The following is an 8,138-nucleotide window of genomic DNA, read 5'->3' as shown; positions in this document are numbered from 1 at the left end:
ACTATCTGTTAAACTGCCACTGCTGGTCCTGTTCACCCTGCTTATGCATCTTTCCAACTAAATTTTCCCTGTGGCTCCTGTTTGGCCCGAGTAGTGGTTGAAAGGACATGAAGTCTCATTACATGAAGTGTGGGTGCAGGGAGAGGAAGAATTGTGGCCATTTTCAAAAAATGCCAAACTCCCTCTTCAGTATATTGTATATGGTATTTATACCTGCTTATTCTTAGGTGATCAGGACTGGAGTTGCACCTGATGACCAATACAATTATGCTAATGTGTGGCTATAGTTCTGTGGAATGTTGGAGGGACTCCATATTTTGGTAGAACACATAGATGCCATTGGTAAGTGGTAGTAGAGACAAATGTTCTAATTGTTGCAGATTCATTTTACATGATGATAAAAATGATTAGCAAATATGACTACTTTTGATTTAGAAACCATCTTTAACACAAAGGTCTGTTTTCCCACTACTATCCACTACAATAAAAGCATGATCACTATAAAAAAATTTTTTTAAAAATTCAAAGGAGGACACCAGTATGAGTCTTCAGCAATTGAATCGTTCTGTGGGTTTGAATAACTCTTTTTTGAGGAGCCACTGAGACAGAGGAGGTGATAAAAAAAAAAACCAAAAAAACAGAACATCAACAAAAAACTACAAGAACTTTGAATTTGTATGCAAAAAGAGAAGAAAAAGTTGAAAGAAAAAAATTTTCTGCTTCATTCACTCATAGAATCTACCATAGAGCTCAAGTTAATTTTCAGAACCAGGAAAACTTCCAGTTTATCAGTCCCTGACGTTGGCACAGAAGCTTAAAGGTGAGGTAATTTTCCTTAACATTTTCCCCCCTGCAGAGTCCGGAGCAGTCACTGCTTCTCAGTGCCTATCACATGAGCTAGATTTTCTACCTTATGTAGGATGTAGACTGTTAAGTGTCACCTAGGCACAATAAGCAAACCAGAAAGAGATCCATCTGGATTAATAAAATATTTAAATTGGTATAGTGTTTTTAAAACTGTGGGCTGAGACCTAAATGAGTCATGAAGCCAGGTTTGGTGGATTGGCACCAGCATTTTTTTTTAACAAATCAATTTTATTGTTACATATTAATAAAGAATTAAGGCCATCCAAAGAATACAATCAATGGTATTCGGTGTAATTGCATATTTGTGCATTCATCACTCCAGTCATTCCCAGAATACTTTTATTATTCCAATAATAATAGAAAAACCAACACTCATCACCTCTCGATCTCTCTATGCCTCATCTGCTATACATAGCTGCTATTCTTTTTCCTTTTCTCTAATATATTTGCATTTATACTTTGTAAAAACAGTCTTATATAGCCACCAGCATTTTTACAGAAGAGATTAGGAAAAACTTTCAGAATGTATCTCCTGTAAAAAGGGTAAGTATTATTTTATGAAGTGTTTGGGGACAATTGTATGTATATATGTGTGTACTGGGTGGTGCTGTAAAATATATTTCATTTCATACTCTGGGTTGGGGTCCAAAAATTTTTAGAAGCACAAGAAATATAGGACAGGTGAGCAGATGTGCTTCAAGCAGTTGAGTGCCTGCTTCCCACATGGGAGGTCCCAGGTTCAGTCCCAGTGCCTCCTAAAACCAAAAACAAACAATAAGCAAACAAATGAAAAAACTAAGTCAGGGAGTCCATGTGGCTCAGTTGTTGACGGCTGGCATCCCGCATATGAGGTCCCGTGTTCAATCCCTGAATCCCTGGCCATAGTATCTCAAAAAATAAATAAAATAAAAAAGAACTATAGGACAATTTATTCATTGTCCAAGAGTGTTCTTTCTTGATTCCTTCAGATAGTCTTTAAAATTTGATTTATCTTACTGAGCATTTCATTTACTCATCAATTTGCAGGAATCTCTCTTGGGTAATGTAAACCCAGAAGTGGCAGACAGGGCAAAATTTGACCTCACCAAATGCTGCTGCTGCAGGCTATTGCCTTGACAGCCAAGGTCACATCTCTTCGGCTTAGAAATCAAATGTAGATCAACACCCATCACAAATGTACTGGCAGGGGACTGGAAATAAAACCTGTTAGGTGTCAGTGTCAATGAGATTAGATATAAAAATGTTTCCTTTCTTCTAGTAAGGGTTACTGGGTAAATCAACTCAGACCCAGAACTTGGAAAACATCTAGAGCTAGATATCAAACGGTAAAGTGTCTAGATGGTTATGAAAATCAAGGAGAGAGGAGGCTCTTTCTCTCCTCATCATCCACCCACTCACCAACATTTTTGTAAATGCAAAGAGCACTTCTGAAGAAGTCAAGGGGCATGGTACGGGGTAATTTGGACTATGGGGAAGAAGACTCAGAAAAGTCGTCAGAGAGGCAAAACCCAGTCCTAATAATCCTTAATTTGAAGGTACTCTATTGTTAGAGAAAATGTAGGAACTAGGGAGAGAAAAGTTTGTAAATGTGATGCTTAAAAGAAACAACCTGAATGAATTACATAAACATAATATGGAGGGAAGAAAAACCACAAACAAAAGAATACAAAGTATGATTCCATTTATAAAAAGTTCATAAACAGGTAAAAACTAAACTATATTGTTTAGGAAAGTATACATAAAGAAAAACAAGGAAATGATTACCATAAAAGTCAGGACAATGGATACCTGTGGTGGGCAGGGAGTTGTGATGGGGAAGGAACATGGTGGTTCCTAAGGTGACCATGATACTCTTTCTTGATGTGGGTGGTGGTGACAAGTTATATACTTATTCATTATATATATACACACATATATCTACTTACTCATATATGCCACTATATATTTTAACTTTTTATTTTGAAAAAATGTCAAGCTTTACCAGGAAGTTGCAAAAAATAGTACAAAAATAATGCAGAAAGCACCAGTATACCCCCTACCCAGATAAACAGATTTACCAACTTTTAACATTTTGTCACATTTTTTTACATACCACTCTATTTAGCAATCCATCTACATATCTGTCATGTATCTATTTTCTATGGAGAGTATACATTACGCTCCTTGAACACTTAATACTTCTATGTTTATTTCCTAAGAACAAGGATATTCACCTATGTAACCACACTAAGGACAATTAGTTATCAAGTTCAAGAACTTTAATATTGATATAAAGCATAAAGTCTATATTCCAATTTTTTCAGTAATCCCAATGCTGTCCTCTTGGGCATTTTCTCCTTCATTATTACAGCCAGTCTAGGATCACATAGTGCAATTAATTGTCATTGTCTCTTTAGCCTCTCTCTCTCTTTTTCTAATTGTGGTAACATATACACAACATGAACTGGCGGCGGACTTGGCCCAGTGGTTAGGGTGTCTGTCTACCACATGGGAGGTCCTCGGTCCAAACCCTGGGCCTCCATGACCCGTGTGGAGCTGGCCCTTGCGCAGTGCTGATGTGCGCAAGGAGTGCCCTGCCACGCAGGGGTGTCCCTCGCGTAGGGGAGCCACATGCCAAGGAGTGCACCCGATAAGGAGAGCCACCTAGCACCAAAGAAAGTGCATCCTGCCCAAGAACAGAGCCACTCACACGAAGAGCTGACACGACAAGATGACGCAACAAAAAGAAACACAGATTCCCATGCCGCTGACAACAACAGAAGTGGACAAAGACGACGCAGCAAATAGACACAGAGAACAGACAACCGGGGTGGGGGAAGGGGAGAGAAATAAATAAAATAAATAAATCTTAAAACAAAACATGAACTTTCCCATCTCAACTATTCCTAACATTATAATTTAATGGCATTAATCACAATCACACTGTTGTGCTACCACCACTACCATTCATTATTGAAACTTTTCCATTTTCCATGGCTGCAAACACAGACCCTGCAACCATTATGCATTACCTCCCTATCCTCTCCAACCTGTACTCTACTTTCTGTCTTTATGAATTTGAAAATTCTAGTAATTTCATGTAAGTGGATTCATACAATATGTATCCTTTTGTGTCTGGCTTATTTCACTCAACATGGTGCCTTGGAGGTTCATCAATGTTGTAGCAAGCATCAGAACTTCATTCCTTTTTACACCCAAGTAGTAGTCCCTTGTGTGTATATACCACCTTTCGTTTATCCATTAATTTTTTGATGGACAATTGGGTTGCTTCCACCTTTTGGCAATTGTGATTAATGCTGCTATGGACATTGGTGTACAAATATTTGCGTCAATACTTTTGGGTCTATACTTAGAAGTGGGTTTGCCTGGTCAGCAGCAATATATGTTTAAAAATACGTGTCATGGGTGACCTGTTTTTTGCTCTCGCAGATAGCACGTTTACCCATTACCCTAGCTCAGCCACACGCAGGGACAGTTGGAGCAAAACTATGACTGCATTAAGAAAGAACCCAGGAGGGCAGGGATTTCCTCTTCATTTTTGCTTGCGGCCGCTAGGATCTTAACATTCATTTATTTGCTTGGATAGGTAGGGTGGAGTGTAGAAGAGGGAGTGATACTGGCGACTAAGGGTCCTGCCTGCATGGACTACTTCGTTTAATTGATTTAAGCAGAAATCTAAAGCTTATGCGTTCCTGGCAGTGCAGCACACTTAACCCATTACTTTCTATAAAAGCAAAGAGCAGAATAAAGCTTTTCAAAATTAAAATGACCTATACACCATTTTTCCTCAAATTATAATTTTCGACTGGGAGAAGAGAATCTCTCCCTCACTACCTTTTTCCAGCTAACATTCCTTGTCGGTGGAGATCCACAGATGCCTCCGCTGGCCGCTGATACTCCCTCGCCCTCCCAAGCCAGAGCCGCCGGCCCTCCTCCTCCCCTGCTCCTCGCTCCCCTCCTTACACTCTCCCTCTCCTCCCCGCCCCCGCCCTGTAACTCGCAGGTGAAGCCCAGGATCGAACTACAATTCCCAGCGTGCCCCGCGCGACGGGCGGGGCGAGGCCACATGGAGACCGGAAACCCTGGGCGCGGCGCCTGAGGTGAGGTGGCGGCAGCTGTGGCCTGGGGCCGGCAGAGCTGACGGAGCCCGGAGGTGTGCCGGAGTGCGGTGGTTCCTGCGGGCCTCGGGTGCGTGAGCCGACGCGCGTAGGGCCAGGGCCGAGAAGGGGCTGTGGGCGGCGGAGGGAGGGCTCAGGAGGCTTCCAGGGGCCGTGAGGGCCGTGAGGGGTGGGGGATGGAGGTGGAGATGGTGGCGGCTGGTGGGCTTGGCGCCGCGGGTGGGGGGTCCCGCCGCTCGTCCCCTTCCCCACTCGGATCCTGAGCTTCTGCCTCACGCCTTCCCCGCCGCCCTCATCCCTGTTAGCCTTCCTGGCACTCGGTGCTGCGGGGTCCTGGCGGGGCAGGGAGGGACCAAGAGGGGCAAGAGAGCGGGAGGAGAGGGACCGCGGAGATGCCCTCCCGCCCGCGTAGCCGCGCGCCGGGGGCGCTGCTTGAGCCCTCAGTGCATCCGCTGCCGTCGGCCTGAGTCAGGAGGCTTCGGCTTAACAAGAAAAGGGGTTTAGACCAGATCAAGGGGTACAGCTTTCGGAAAGGGTGACAGAGGCCAAAAGAGTCGGATCTTAGTGGATTTTTTGTTGTTGTTGTTGTGAATTCCTATTACCTACTAAAGGAATTTAATCAGATTACTTGACTCCTTCCTTCAGTATTGCAGAGTATGGACTTTTTAAAAGGAGTTAAGCCGGGCGTTGACTTTGTGGCCTCGTGCACGTGAGGCAGGCACTCAGCCACTGAGCTACACCCGCTGGCTCCGTAGTGTGGGCTTTTTATACCCACCCTTGATAGGGTAATGGGAATGTGTCTACAGGTTTTTGTTGTTTCCCGAAATACAAAACTGTCGGTGGTATCTGGTAATTTTACTGAAATGTTTGTAGGAAGAAGAATATGTTCCTGGGATGTGTCAAGTCTGATTCTTTTTACTATCTTATTTCTTTACTGCTTTTTTTCTATCTTCCTGTAAGTTAATGTGTGCGTGTGTGTATTGTTGCTCTTGTTGGAGGAAATGTCTTCAATACTTTAATGTTTGAATTATTTTCTTCCCGTTTGTTGAGTGTTTGCGATATGCCAGGATCTATGCCAAGCACTATATGCAAATTATCTCGTTTAATCCTTTTTAATAAGGAAACTGAGACTCAGAAGTTAATTAAGTGGAGGGTTTTGGGTTCAAGTTTGAACGTTAGCGCCTCTGGGTGGCCCAAGCTTGACTGTGTCCCTTGAATGAAATAATTCTTTTGTTAGTGTTTGATTCCCAGTCTCTGCATCAGAAAAAAGACCCTGAAACAAATACTTTTATAAAACTTAACGCATTATCTTATTGTTGCCCTCTAGCTGTCTGGATCAAGTGCATTGTTCATTGTTTCAGGTTCTGATTTGTCCCTGTTCATCAGCAATAATGACTTGTCACTACCACAGTAGATAAGTCCGTGTCTAGGAGAGTGAAAGATTTTTATCTCAGAAACAAGTTGTTTTTGGAATATGTTCAAAATAAGCAGGAAGAATTTGGTTTTTGGAATTTGGGAATAAGATGAGAGAATTTTACACCTAAGTGGTATTTATTTTACATTTATGGTAATGCAATGATTTAAGAGAAGAAAATTACAGGAAGGGTGTTGAGTTTTAAATAAAAGGATTTTTATGCTACAGGTAAATGGCTTTTTTATATTTCATTTTATGAGGTACCAGGGCTGGGGATTGAACCCAGGACCTCATATGTGGGAAGCTGGTGCTCAACCACTGAGCCATATCGGCTCCCAGGTAAATGGCTTTAAATTAGATAATGTGAGGTTAAAAAAAATACTTGTATAGCAGTATAAATGTTAAGAAAGTGTTGAACATTGGGATGAAATTACAACATACACAACACTGTGAAAACAGAAAACTCACCTATCCATTTACTACTTCCCCACTTACCTCTTTATACTTTCAGTTATCATGATCTTGTTACTTTGTAAAGATAAAAACTGAAGTCTGGCGAGTGAGGGACTATTTAATGCCCTTTCATTTGTGTAAGAGAACCACTATTACTAACTAAAAAGATATCTTTTTCTCCCAATCCCAGATACATACCTATAAGTTTAAGGTGTGATATCTCTAATTACCATATTTTACCCAGCTTGGGGTATTTTATATTTTAACTTCTCTTTCACAGTATAACATGGGATCTGGGGTCAGGTCTGGGTTTGAATACTTGCTCCATTTATTAAGAGAATGTGTGGAGTGGGTGTAGCTCTGTGGTTGAGTGCCTTCTTCGTATGTACAAGGTCCCAGGTTCAATCCCAGGTACCTCCTTGAAAAAAAAGTCACCTTAGTTAGACAGGTTACTTTCTAAATTATGTGCTCTCATCTCTGAAATAGTGTGAGAACTAAATGAGATAACACATGTTAAGTACTTAGCACAGGGCCTGGCACATTATAAACCTTGAGTGTTGGCCATCAGTCAAGAAATTCATTCACTCAACAAATTTTTATTGAGCATGCTAATGTTCCACTAGGACCTGTGGACTTAAGACAGATAAAGCTGCTGCTTTCGTGGAGCTTGCAGGTAAACAATAAACATGTAGGGAAGCGGATTTGGCTCACCTGATAGAGCATCTGCCTACCACATGGGAGGTCCAAGGTTCAAACCCAGGGCCTCCTGACCTGTATGGTGGGCTGGCCCACACACAATGCTGATGCGCATGAGTGCCATGCCACGCAGGAGTGTCCCCTGCATAGGGAAGCCCCACACATGAGGAGTGTACCCCATAAGGAGAGCCATTCTGTGCAGAAAAAATCACAGCCTGCCCAGGTATGGCACTGCACACATGGAGAGCTTGACGTAGCAAGATGACGCAACAAAAAGAAACAATAGATTCACGGTGCTACTGACAAGAATCCAAGCAGACATTGAAGAACACGCACAGCAAACGCACACAAAAAGCAGACAACGAACAGGGTGGGGGAAGGGGGGAGAAATAAATTTTTAAAAAATCTTAAAAAAAGAAAAACAATAAACATGTAGACAATTAAACCCAGATAATTAGATTAGGAGAAAAGCTATGAAGGAAGGAAAGAAATGGTGATTAGAGAGAGGGGAAATAACTGAGGAAGACCATTTTAGATATGTTGATCAAGGTAGGCTACTCCAGGAGGTGACATTTGTATGATGAACCCAA

At 41.9% G+C, this 8,138-nt stretch overlaps 1 protein-coding gene across 1 annotated transcript in view; it reads left to right on the top strand.

Moving 5' to 3' along the window:
• Positions 1–8,138, top strand: part of SLC37A3 (solute carrier family 37 member 3) — a 117,010-nt gene that overhangs the window by 10,195 nt on the left and 98,677 nt on the right. The window contains exon 2 of the mRNA XM_058297469.2: positions 4,871–5,055. The gene's annotated coding sequence lies outside the window, so the exon portion shown is untranslated. The remainder of the gene's footprint in view (positions 1–4,870; positions 5,056–8,138) is intronic.

The sequence above is a fragment of the Dasypus novemcinctus genome, chromosome 5 (genome assembly GCF_030445035.2).
Source record: "Dasypus novemcinctus isolate mDasNov1 chromosome 5, mDasNov1.1.hap2, whole genome shotgun sequence".
Lineage (NCBI taxonomy): Eukaryota > Metazoa > Chordata > Mammalia > Cingulata > Dasypodidae > Dasypus > Dasypus novemcinctus.
Note: the sequence above shows the minus strand (reverse complement) of the source record. Positions and strands in the feature narration are given on the sequence as shown.